Source organism: Epargyreus clarus, unplaced genomic scaffold (assembly GCF_041222505.1).
Source record: "Epargyreus clarus isolate Ecla_fem2 unplaced genomic scaffold, WU_Ecla_fem_2.2 ptg000007l, whole genome shotgun sequence".
NCBI lineage: Eukaryota > Metazoa > Arthropoda > Insecta > Lepidoptera > Hesperiidae > Epargyreus > Epargyreus clarus.
The window spans coordinates 4,277,872-4,290,613 of NW_027332215.1; the positions used below are offsets into that span (position 1 = coordinate 4,277,872).

The 12,742-nt window shown below is 30.8% G+C and overlaps 1 protein-coding gene across 3 annotated transcripts in view; it reads left to right on the forward strand.

Annotated features, from left to right (window-relative positions):
- Positions 1–520: 520 nt before the first annotated feature.
- The window catches only part of Evi5 (ecotropic viral integration site 5), a 142,761-nt gene continuing 130,539 nt past the window's right edge, over positions 521–12,742 (forward strand). For 2 of the 3 annotated variants that reach the window (XM_073074399.1, XM_073074404.1), the window contains exon 1: positions 527–654. The gene's annotated coding sequence lies outside the window, so the exon portion shown is untranslated. Of the gene's footprint in view, positions 655–12,742 lie in introns of all 3 variants that reach the window. The other variant, XM_073074403.1, reaches the window with a different exon arrangement.

The following is a 12,742-nucleotide window of genomic DNA, read 5'->3' on the forward strand; positions in this document are numbered from 1 at the left end:
AAATAACATTGTGACTAAACCAAGTAAAGCTAAAGCATAACGTGGGACTATTTAGTTACGAATTGTTCGCTAGAGGTCGCGTTAATGTATAGTACGTTTGTTTAATTTCAATAATTTTAAATACCGAAAATATTATGAATACCAGATTATTAATTTTTGAAACTTTACTCTGTATAAAATAGTTTGTTATTCTACTAACTAGATGTCGCTACAATACCCCACGCGGACCATACCTTGTAATATGATTACATCGAGTTCTGGATACCTTGAGTTCTTGTAATAAGACAAAATTCTTAAATTACAAGTCAGTAAGTATGTAATTACATGTAAGGAACGATTCACAGATTTATATATTTTATTTTAGTTATGATTTTTTTTTTTCTGAAGTTTATTTGAATAAAAAAAATAAATGTAATAATGTAAAAATTACACGTACTTACAAACAAAGTTTATGAACGAAAGTTTATATAGCTCTGTCGTGACTGTCGCAGTGATTGCATTTTTTTTAATCTGTGTGCAACTGTACACAATTCTGCCAGCTGGGCGGTTCCAATATTATTTATTTTTGTACTTTCAATCAAAATAGTGTTTTAACCGAAATATTTAAAGTTGTGAAAATTATATTTTTGCCATCGAGTGCCTAAACTGCGAAATGTGAGTATATTTGATTTGTCTTTACTTAGTTTATACGTGAAATATCGTTAATTATGATCAATACGAACGTGCGGTCTTTGTAGATTTACGAAAGTAACAGTACCACTGTGGGAAATTTAATTGGAACCAGATAGAACGCGGAACATGTCTCGATTGTTGAGCTAGAAAAAAAATAGATTAAACTACCGCTTTACTGTAAATAAATGGAATGTTTGCATCGAGTATCGTAAACATATTGGCCTAAATAGAACTTTTGTAACTTGTACAGAACTATTGCCCAACAACTGTTAGTAACTTTGTTTTTTGCGCTTAAAATTCTTAGTCACTTTTTCCACTCACAAAAGTGAAGTTTCCAATAAAGTTAACTTGTTAAAAGCAGTTTTTTGCGCTTCCAAAGTATTGAATGTTTACGACAATTTATTTGTTTACCAAACTGTAAAAACGTAAAAAATATGTTTTGTGATTGTGATTTTAATTTGATTTTGTCGTTCGATATTCATTTTCAACACTAAAATCTTCTAGATAACTTATAATCAAATTCCTAAAAACTTTACCTAGACCTTTTCTTGATTTTAGTACTTTAGATAGTTAAAAAACTGTTTTTAAACCTGTTTTCTCTTTTATGCTTAACCTTAAAATGTATTAAAGGGACACCTTTTGAGAAATTATTTAGTAGTACTATACTTATTACACTTTTCTATGAATTTAACTTGTAGGTATATTCCCATTAGAGAAGTAAAATCTTCTAAATTGTTTATAAAAGGTCCATTGGAGGTTACAATGGTAAGAGCATACCATTCTTAGGCTAATGAAATAAGAAAGATGATATGAAGGTGGTATGACAAGTGACGATGGCACGACATAACATACATCCCATGACACAAATATATAATATATATATATATCACATTATTGATTCTGTATAAGAAGACTTACACAACACATCTGGGTCAAAATAAAAAGGGTTCCTACCATCACACAATTGTAGCAAAGGGGAGCTTGGAGCGTCCCCTCACTGACAAGGAGGGGTTGGCACCGACACTGTGTAACATTTGATATTTTGTAAAAATCATAAATTTGTACTGATAATATATAGATTTTTAGCTGTTTTGTTTAATTCTTAAAGTTAAATAAACAACTCTCATGACCCTGTAACAGAACTCTCTTAAATTCAACCAAAGTTATGTCCCAAAATTTCTCTAATCATAATTTTTTTTTTTATTTATTGTGTCAATGTTTTATATATTCTGTCACCCTATACACAACAAAATTGTTTTAAAAACACTGTATAAGATTACTTATAAAATTATAATTTTTATCAGATGCTTCTATATCTTCTCTTGAGATAACAAATTATAATACCTAATACTTTGGACCTAAACTATAGTATCTCACTCATACAAATATTGTTTTGAACCTTATAATAGTTTCAAAAATAAGATTTATTTAGTATTTTCATACCCATTTCCAATATATGAAATGGATACTAAGTGAGTATGTGCATTGAGTTGATATGTAGTATTACTACATAAATTATTAGAAACTCATCAATTTATTAAATGATTATATAAAAATGCATAATTTATATAATAGTTTTATGATCTTATTGTAGTAAGATTTGTCATTCTTGATAAATATAGAATTCTTGAAATGAGTCACTCAAGCTGAAGAGATCAACGGTTTTCTTCAAAGTTAAATATAATAAATTAAGATAAAAGGTTACCATCTATTCATAATTATGTCATTATTATAATATGTTAAATTGTTTCCCATCTGATATATAAAATCATAAAGTTATATGTACAATAGTAAGGGTACATGTTACCTTCAGTTGGGTATGAAACATTAATACAAAAGTGCAAAAAATATCTCAACAACGTATATTAATGTAAATAAATAAACTATAATCTACAATATGTATATTTATTGCATTAAATCTTGTTAAAAAAATCTGTTGATAAGTATATGAGTAATATGAACTTATGGAATTTTAGATATTCACAGTTGTTTATGAAGAAAGATTAAATTAGGTAGTGTTTCTAAAGATTGTCTATTTAGTATGAAAACCTTAAAATTAATATAAATTACTTCTCCCTTGATTAAATCTTAAATGGGCTGCCATATTATAAATAGCATTATATTGTAATTAGATTTGACATTTGACATGCGCCATTGGAAATTTGCCAATTTTTTCGATGGTCCTTGTACTAAGTATTATATAAGTCTCTTCTAGTCAATACTACTTATATAACATATATATACTACTTACAGCATATAGCATATATAGCAATAGGTCAAAGTCATTATAGTCCAAGTCAAAATCACTTGCTGCAAACTCCACACCTCCCCAAACGCACAAATGGGTGGACGCGTCGCAAGTGCTTGCGGCAAATTCCCTTTGATTAGCTTGAAACCGACAAACGCTTGCAAACGTTCACAGACTGGGTCGAACGCTCAATCCGCACGCTTAATAATACACGCGCCATAAAAACTAACAGGAATTTTATATAAATACAGAAGCTTCATTAAAATGTCAAATGAAAACTTACAATCCCCGTTATTAATAACAATTTACTAAATTTTTCGTGGACCAAAGATCGACATTTATACAATTGTCATATTTGGATGTTTGGAAGGCATAAAAAATAATAGATTTACTATGGAATTTTTACTATACCACTTCTGGCCACTGGTCCCTCCTGATTGCAAACAACATAGAACGATTTTTGTTGTATTATATTTAAAATATTTTCTTTCTCTTAAATCAGTAATGATTACTTTGGACTATCACGAGTACCGTAATCTAAAGTAGCAACTACGCTACTGTAATTTAAAAGCCCTAAATTGATATACTACTCTATCCAAATAATGAGAGTAAGCACTATAATTTTATTGTGTTGCCAAGTGGTTAAGAAACTCGGCCTCTTAGTTCAGGTGTCCGAGATATAAATCCCAGACACGTTTTTTTTTCAAAGTAATGTGCGTATTATAAATTAATTTTATCACTTGCTTAAACGGTGTAGGAAATGTCGCGAGGAAACCCGCGATACCAGAGAAATCTTAAAAAAAGTTTACAAAGGCATGTGAAGTCTACCAATTCGCACTTGGCCAGCGCGGTGGACTATGACCTAATCCTACTCATTCTGAGAGGAGATCCATGCCCAGTAGTGCTCGTGCCCATAGTAATGGGTTCTATGACGGTGATGATGTTTTGACGCTGCTTATCTCTAGATCATTAACTACAAATCTAAGCGTTTTTTTATAACACAACCACATTAACAAACTTAATATCACGTAATATGATGTTAGACCTATTATTACTGCAGTCAGTTATAATCCTCATGTTATGTTAGTGAACGTATCTACGTAAATTAACAAAATAAATAGGTACATACAGATGTAGTATGTATTACAAAAAATGACGTGTTTGAAATACAACATAACGCATTCTTTGTCTAAAAGCAATTTTATGTAAATGTGAGTCAGAATTCTCTCAAATCACGGTTTTTATTCTTAACGGAGTCCGCATTAAAGCTGAACATAATATGCCTTGGTACCACACTGAAGCAACTTCGTGTTTCACATTGTAATTGTCATTACTTATTACATAATTCATGCACTTGCACATATTTACATTGGGCTATGACTTAAGAGTTACAACTAAGACTCAGCCAAAAACTTTTAAAACAATACCGACCCAATATCAAAATAGGGGCATTTCCCGCCAAGCGGACAGGAAAAAAAAGTGAGTTTATATTCTACCTCACGCTATGTGCGACATGCATGTACATTAGTTTACCTATCTCCCTAACTACTGGAGATCCCACGATAAAACTTCTAGCGTATTTTTAATATACTTTTGGCTATATTTTGGGATAAAAAAAATTGAAAAAAAAATGGCGAAGTTTTTGAAAAAATATTTTGAAAATTTCACTTCCGGTTTTGTACGTGTATTTTTATTTATTTTTCAAAATATATTTTTTTTATTAAAAAGTTCAATCAATTTTCTATAAAAACCGCTAAATTAAATACTTTATTTAGTTATTTTAATGTACGAAAAAAATCTTTAAATAAATCATGATTTCAATTTTCACCATTCTTTAGAAGCTCATAACTCGACAAATAATCACTATATATAATAATATTGTACGTTCACATTCCTATCCACTAAGACTATAACTGACCCCAATATGAACAAAATTCAGAACCTCACTTTTTTTTTCCTGTCCGCTTGGCGTGAAATGCCCCAATAATAATTGTATGATTGTGCAAAAGCTGTATAAATTTATATTTTAAGATAATGTTAAAAGATATATCTACAACGTTCGTTAATGTTGACAATAAATTAATATTATCACTTTCACAAAATTGGAGGTTATTTTATTACACCGAAGCTCATTGATGATCTGTTGACAGATACCTACCATACAAAAGCATCGGTTGACATAAGAGTATCAAAAGATTTTGCCAATTTTTGTGTAACAACTACGAGTCGTTCGTCTAGTGGTCCCTTCGAGGATAAATATCAAATTACAAAAATATTCCTTTTTTAATAACACGAATGTTCGTAAATTTGTATCAAATAAAAAAGTGAAGCCAAGAAAATTTACCTTTTTCTTAATTTACCGTTTTCTTGATTCAAGAAAGTTGGAGTTCCGTAAAGTTTTGGCTAAATCAAAATTCTATTTGAAATCAAACTCATCTTGAAGGTCTTGAAGTCATGTAATAATATAGTCACATAAACGGTACAGAGCACAGATCTATATCTTAAGTAACGATATAACAATTATACGTAAGTAAGTTCACACTAGTGATTACAAGTATTATAACTACACAAGTATCTCCGTTATTCGACTGCTCTTGCTGAAGTCTCCGACCAGAATGTCGCTCTCTGTTAATTCGAGCGCCGCCAAGGTGTCGTCCCCACTTCACCTACCCGCATCTGTTTTTAAACTGTAGTATCAAATGAGTCACTTATTACTTTAATGTAACGTTATAAAAATGTGATATCGTTAATATCCAAGCTTCTTATTAACGACGATAACATTCGGCCGTCCTGCTCACACGTTCGTCCTCGATCGTGTATGGTCTGATGCAAGAGCTGCAAAAGAAAACCAGTTGTTTAATGCCTAAGTCCAGAAGAGTTACACATTTTCTTGTAATACCGACTCGCACGTAAGAGGCCCGAACTGTTTATCAAAAACATGGCTTAAACTCTACGCATTTTCTTGCAATACCGACTCGCATGTAAAAAGCCCGAACTGTTGATCCGAACCAAGGCTTAAACTAGGTGATGTTCATATAGAATCACACTAGTTGTGTATTACCTAGGTTATAAATCTGCCCCAACAGTGTTCACCACGGATTTCTGTTGCAGGCATAGTTCATAAGGACTCTTTACATAAATGTCATATGCGCGACAGGTATTGAAGCGAATGCATTAGACCATTGTTAAATAATAAAACACACGGTTATAACTAGGTGATGTTCATATAGGATCACTCTAGTCATGTATCACCGCAGTTTTTATACCTTGTTTACGATAACATTCGGCCAGTGCTCAACTCAAATTTACTCTAAAAATGCAATATTCACTCAATGTAATACATCCACCCAACATACATACATACATACACCCAACCATATGCATCACCAAGAGACACCCGCGAACATTACACTGCTCGAGGCATCTGCACTAATCCATCTTAACTACAGATAAATAAAAATCAAACTAAAAAAGTTTCCTACACCTACAGTAATGACAACATCTAGCTGCCCACTTTACTTATGTCTGGATTCTAAGTCCAATAGTTAAATCTCCAACAACTATTGATTCGATAAAGTTACGCATCAGAATAACGACGTTAATCTTATTAGTCCATTTCGGAATGCTCAACAACCTGTTCAATAACTGTTATACTGATAGATAGATAGATCTATAGTTGGCCACTAAATGAATCTGTGCGACTCAAAATACTATTATAAAATTATTTTATTACTACTTAGTACTTCTTTTAATTATTACAATGTTATTTTATACAAATAGTTGCCTTTCCAATGTACGTCTTTTATCAACTGATGAAGCAGTATCAAAATAATAATATATCGTGAATATTTGAAATGAATGATATCAAAGTTAAAGACTAAATAATGGTAAACAACCCATGAATTTCACACAATATAACACGTATAAGTTGTATGAACCCAATTTTTTTACGTTATTTATCACAAATTCAAATTATTTCTTTCAAAGTAGGGCCACATAACCCACTTTTGAAAGTCAGAAAGAAATTTCATTACATTAAATTGAATTTATATTCAGTTATAATAATACATACTATTACATGAATTTCAAAATTTAATTAACAAAGCAAAGGACCCATGCGTTCACGTCAGCGACATACTTGTCAATTGTGTATGGCTTAACTACTTAACTTTTTTTTTTTTTTATTTCACCAAAAGTTTTAAATTAAGATTCCCATAAGGAAGTTATAGTTTGGGCTATTTTACTGTAAAAGTTATGCATTATACTAAGGAAGATTTGCTAGACTTTACGCAAACGTCGTTTTAAAAAAAAAATCAAATAATGTTATGGAAAGAATAAACACATTAAAATGGTCCGTTAATCTAAACGGAGTTTAAACAGACCTTGTCTTACATTGAGTTCCTCGGAAGCGGATTTTTTTTTCCGTAGGTAGTTATCAAACGGATAGTGTTATTGAATACACACTCGTAAACTACCTACCAAGAAAAATGACTTCAGAAACCGGCCATTATTTAACTATACTTATTTGTATCTACAACTGATAAAAGATTTTTTTTAAACACGCTTTTATTTTTGCCACGCTTTTATTAACTTGACCTGTATGTATGTAACGGAATATTTGAATTCGATTTTTACCTACTTTGAACGGTCAGATTTATTTAAAAATTTTGAAATACTTATGACATGACATGATTTTAATAATCTTGTCCGATTCTAATTTTGTCTCATCACGATCGTCAGATTTAAAACTATAACTGTTTTACATAACATGTGGCTCCTTATCAATCACAACCTAAAATTTCTATGACCTGAAAAAGGTCTATTAAAGTTGATCATGATTTTATACCAGCCAGCCAAACAAACAGTTAGTCAAACTATCTTATGATACACCTTATTACCGAACAATTCATATTTATTATATATATTTCAAACGCCTCGGCTTCACCTGACTTTTATATAGTTTGTAATAAAAATTATATTAGTGCGTAATATCTGTATAGATTATATTAATATAATATGTATCATTTACAACCAACACTCTCAAGGAGATGCTCGATGTTTCTATAGAGAAAACCTAGACATGACGCAATTGTGAACCGTATGAAATTTATATGAAAAGTAAATTATTGTATAAGAAAATCCCATCGAAATGTACCTATGCTTTTATTTGATTACATTATTATTCATTTGGCTATGATATACATATAATAAGAATGAAATCTTCACGTGTTTACATCGAATATATTTGAAAAAGAAAAATTGTCTGTCGGTTTGTATGTTTGAAAATGCATTAAAACCAAAACTACGAAGTTGATGTCAAAAGTATACATTTTTTTTTAAAAACATTACATGACCAGGTAATGGAGAATTCCAAATTACTAACGTACTCCGTGATCTTGACAGAGGGCATTGTATAATTCAAATTATATTTTGAATCCACATGAACAAAGTCGCAGGCAAGACTCGTTTTAAAAATGCAATTCAAATTATATTCTGACTCCACATGAACAAAGTCGCAGGCAAGACTCATTTTAAATATGGTATACAAGAGACTATCTAAATTAATGTAGGCTTCAGTGACCGTTTCTCACTTAATACGTATAATAACTTAATTGCTGTAACTTGTAAATAGAACTAAGCTCAAGTTATAAAAGCATCAATTTATTATTATTATTATTATTTTACTTAAAATAATTTATTCTCAATCCCATACAAAGTGGATCCCGTTTATCATTTCGTAAATGGCTCACATAATTGATAATATCGATAGTCTAAGCGTCTCAACGTTTAAGGTACAAACTTCATTTACCAGTATTTGATAGTGCCCAATTTTCAAACCAAAAGGACGTGTAATGTGTCAAATTCAAATTGAAATTTAAAGATTTAAAATTACGAGATGTAAAGAAACATTAATACAAAACGAAACGTTGCATACTAAATTTAAAACAGACATTTAATATTATGTATAAGTGAGTCAGTCAGAAGTAGAATGGGAGATAAGAGAGATATTTTTATATATAATATTCCAAAAACCGCTGCGCATAAGTTTCTTAGTTTTCTTATAGATCATTAACTAATGTGCATTTATACTTTATGGGAGTCAAAACACAGTAGTACACAGTACTGCGTGAATTCGCCTAGAATTGATGGAAATCTAAATTTGGCAACGTACGTATGCTTCTTTCATAACAATTACGTATCAAGTATATGAAATCAAAAGGAAACTTTCATTGATTTATAAAATGAAAATGTGAACAATGTAGATGTGAATGCAAGTTTATTTTTAAATTTTTTTTTTTTTGATATTAATTGACTATAATTAATATCCAAAAAAAAAAAAAACAATAAACCTTAAACTCATTTACCATTTCCCTCCTGGGTACACTCAGCCACTCAATACCGTGGTCGTGATACTTTTTTGCAGGCAGTTAAATATGTACCACGTAGATATTATACATTTCTGTACAATTATGAATAATCAAAATTTTGCAACTTAATAAACGTGTCACTTATATCAAGTAGGTATACTGTACTCTGTAACTGCGTTTGTTGCTACCGCATAGTCCCTTCCATACAATAATAACAAACGCATACGTAACCCCCGTTTGAAACATTAAAAGTTATCAAAAATAAATTCAAATCTAACCTGTATGCAATTTCTGGCGTACATTAGCTTATATTAACAACCATTAGGTTCCCATATCTATAAAGCCTAACATTTAAGATTAAACATCCTTAAAATATTTTCATAAGTACATGTATTTCTATATATTTCAAAGTAGGTGTAACTTTAGAACAATTAGGATTTACTTTTTACACTACAGACTTTAACCAAATGGACAGATTTACCACAAGAACTGCCTTGCAAAATTACTTTTAGACACTTCTTCACAGAAAATGCACTTATTTTGAAGTAAACACCTCAGATTACAATGTTAACAAGTAATTTGATAAGAGTAAAGTTTGTTCACAAAATTTAAGTATATCATTTTCAGAGGGTATTAACATCTCATTGAATTACTAGTCTCAATCTATCCATGTTCTTAATTCAAATGAGTTTGCCCTTACATCAACGACATTTATCTACCCCCATTTTTACTTATTCTACCAAGATGAATTCACATATGACAAAATAATGTTTTAACTCACGGTTTTTATTCCTGTGTCAAGTATGTTCGTACTTACGAATCGCCGTCCATGATTGTGAGCTGGTTCTTGTACACTTCTGATGAAATCAAACTCATCTTGAAGGTCTTGAAGTCATGTAATAATATAGTCACATAAACGGTACAGAGTAACGATATAACAATTATACGTAAGTAAGTTCACACTAGTGATTACAAGTATTATAACTACACAAGTATCTCCGTTATTCGACTGCTCTTGCTGAAGTCTCCGACCAGAATGTCGCTCTCTGTTAATTCGAGCGCCGCCAAGGTGTCGTCCCCACTTCACCTACCCGCATCTGTTTTTAAACTGTAGTATCAAATGAGTCACTTATTACTTTAATGTAACGTTATAAAAATGTGATATCGTTAATATCCAAGCTTCTTATTAACGACGATAACATATTTTTAAACTGACTTGAGATAAATAAATGATAACTTTCCTGGTTTCAATCTTTCCGGATTTATTATAGTGTTAACGTAAAATTAATTTGAATATCAACCACACGCCTATAATCATAGGAGATCCAAGTGAAATGTGTTACCAGTTGTTGTATGATACAATTGTAATTGTAAGTTTACAGTCCAAAATATAATAAATGTAGAAACCAAATTACTTATTCTAAAGGGTGCAATGACCTATACTGGAATGGATAGAATACTAAAAAGAAATAATAGTACCAAATGTCCCAGTATTTTTGTTAAGATACCACTCATGACTCTACTATATAAAATTCTGTTTATTTAGAAATATAGGTGGATATCATTAAGACAAAAGGTAAGATCACTATAATCCTCAGAGATTGCAAAGCACTTGTAACCGATTTCCGATAAGATTTTGTTTTAATTGAAGTTGGCTATAGGTGCTAATGGGACGCAGTGACTACTTAGCATAAAAGTTGTTAGAGAATAATAATAAATAAAATAATGAAAGCAGATGAAACTGCGTGTCCATATGCGTACATTATTACAAAACTAACAGAGTTTAAATGCGCTAATCTCTTATTACCGTTATTATTATTAGTCAGATTAAAAAAAAGCTTTTTGAATTCATTCGACAGTTCATCTGTTAAAGAAAGTTTTAGGCAACGATTCAAAAAAATCAGTAATATTCACCGGAGAAACAGTTTGATGCTCTGTCATATATATAAAAGATCAATGAAAATGTTTATTACATGGACTGTGTGACTGGAGAAAGTTTTGTGATCACTGCGTTTTTAAATGCGAATGAAACCGCGCGGATAGCTAGTGTTATATAAGTAGCAAGCCTGTCTACTGGTGGTCACAATTCGTTGCCTCGTTTGCTCCCACGCGTAAATGCATGCTAATAGTATTCAGTGCTATTCAGACGCGACATTTGCATTTAGGTTTGTGGCAAAAAGATTAAAAGGGATTTAAATCGGCCATATTATCTCAACTTCATTTTATTTGTTACTTGAATTTCGTTACCGTAATATAATAAATTGTATTAAAAAAACAAAAAATCACGCTTTTGTAGTTCTCAGGCCGCGTCTCCGAAAAGAAGTTCGTTAAACCTGATGATCCTAGTGAAGACACTGGGAAAAAATGGTTAAAACCGTGTATTGTTATCAGTTCTTGATAATTGTTCAAAATTTTGAATTAATCTGGCCTTTCAAAGTTGGTAAACTGAGTTCCAAGATTCCGTTACATACCCATATACATAAATACAGGTCAACCTAATAAAAACACGGGAAAAAGAACCAATAGTGTCTATTACGTACTTACTATGGTATATATGCTATAGTTGTCAAATTGATAACATAATATCTAATTTGTAGGACGAAATCTTAAATATATTTCTGAAATATTTCTTGGTTTGATATTCTTCCTCTATAACTTGAATTTTCAAAGTGAAACTCAAAACCCTGTTCTCGGTATTAAATCTTAAATACAGCAAAAATACCTGCTAAGCCTTATAAGTATCCTTTGAATAACCGTAAAGTTGCTTAGAAAACAGTACAGAAAATGTAGAAAATCGTGTTCCGTCAATTCTTAATTTGTTTGTAAACTTTTTGCTGAAGTTTATATTTGAGAAGGTTAGGAACAAAAAGTGACATTTACGCATTCAGCTTAAAAGTTTTTTTTATCGGGCTCAAAATCATGATTTTTATCAATTTCCGAACACCTTTGGTTCGAATGTTGACTTCTTTTAAGAGAAAATAGTATAATAAAATCAGTATTCTCTTCAAAAGGCAACATTTACGTTAGTTTAAACGAATGTATTGTATATTAGTTGAAAGTTCTGACCCAAAACGTGTCATGTGAGACTGTGGAGAATTACATGTTTAACATTAATATATTTTAAGTTAAGTCTTTTTTACCATAATTATGTAATCTTTAGCTTCAAAATGTGATTTAGTCAGTTTCATAAGGTGACATTTTATTATATTATATTAATCCGATTGAATCAAATTGAATCAAAAATCAATTTACAATGTATAGGATCAAAAGGTGACATTTGTCTTAGGTACATTTATCAATATATTTTAGCATAAATTAATACATCATTTAGTTCAATTAAACTGTTTCTGGCCCTAAAAAAGAAAATTAATCTATATTCCATGTGCACAGCCGTTTTACATTTTTCTCATTTCCTGAAATAAAAGACAAAGTGTAAATGTCACCTTTTGTTCCT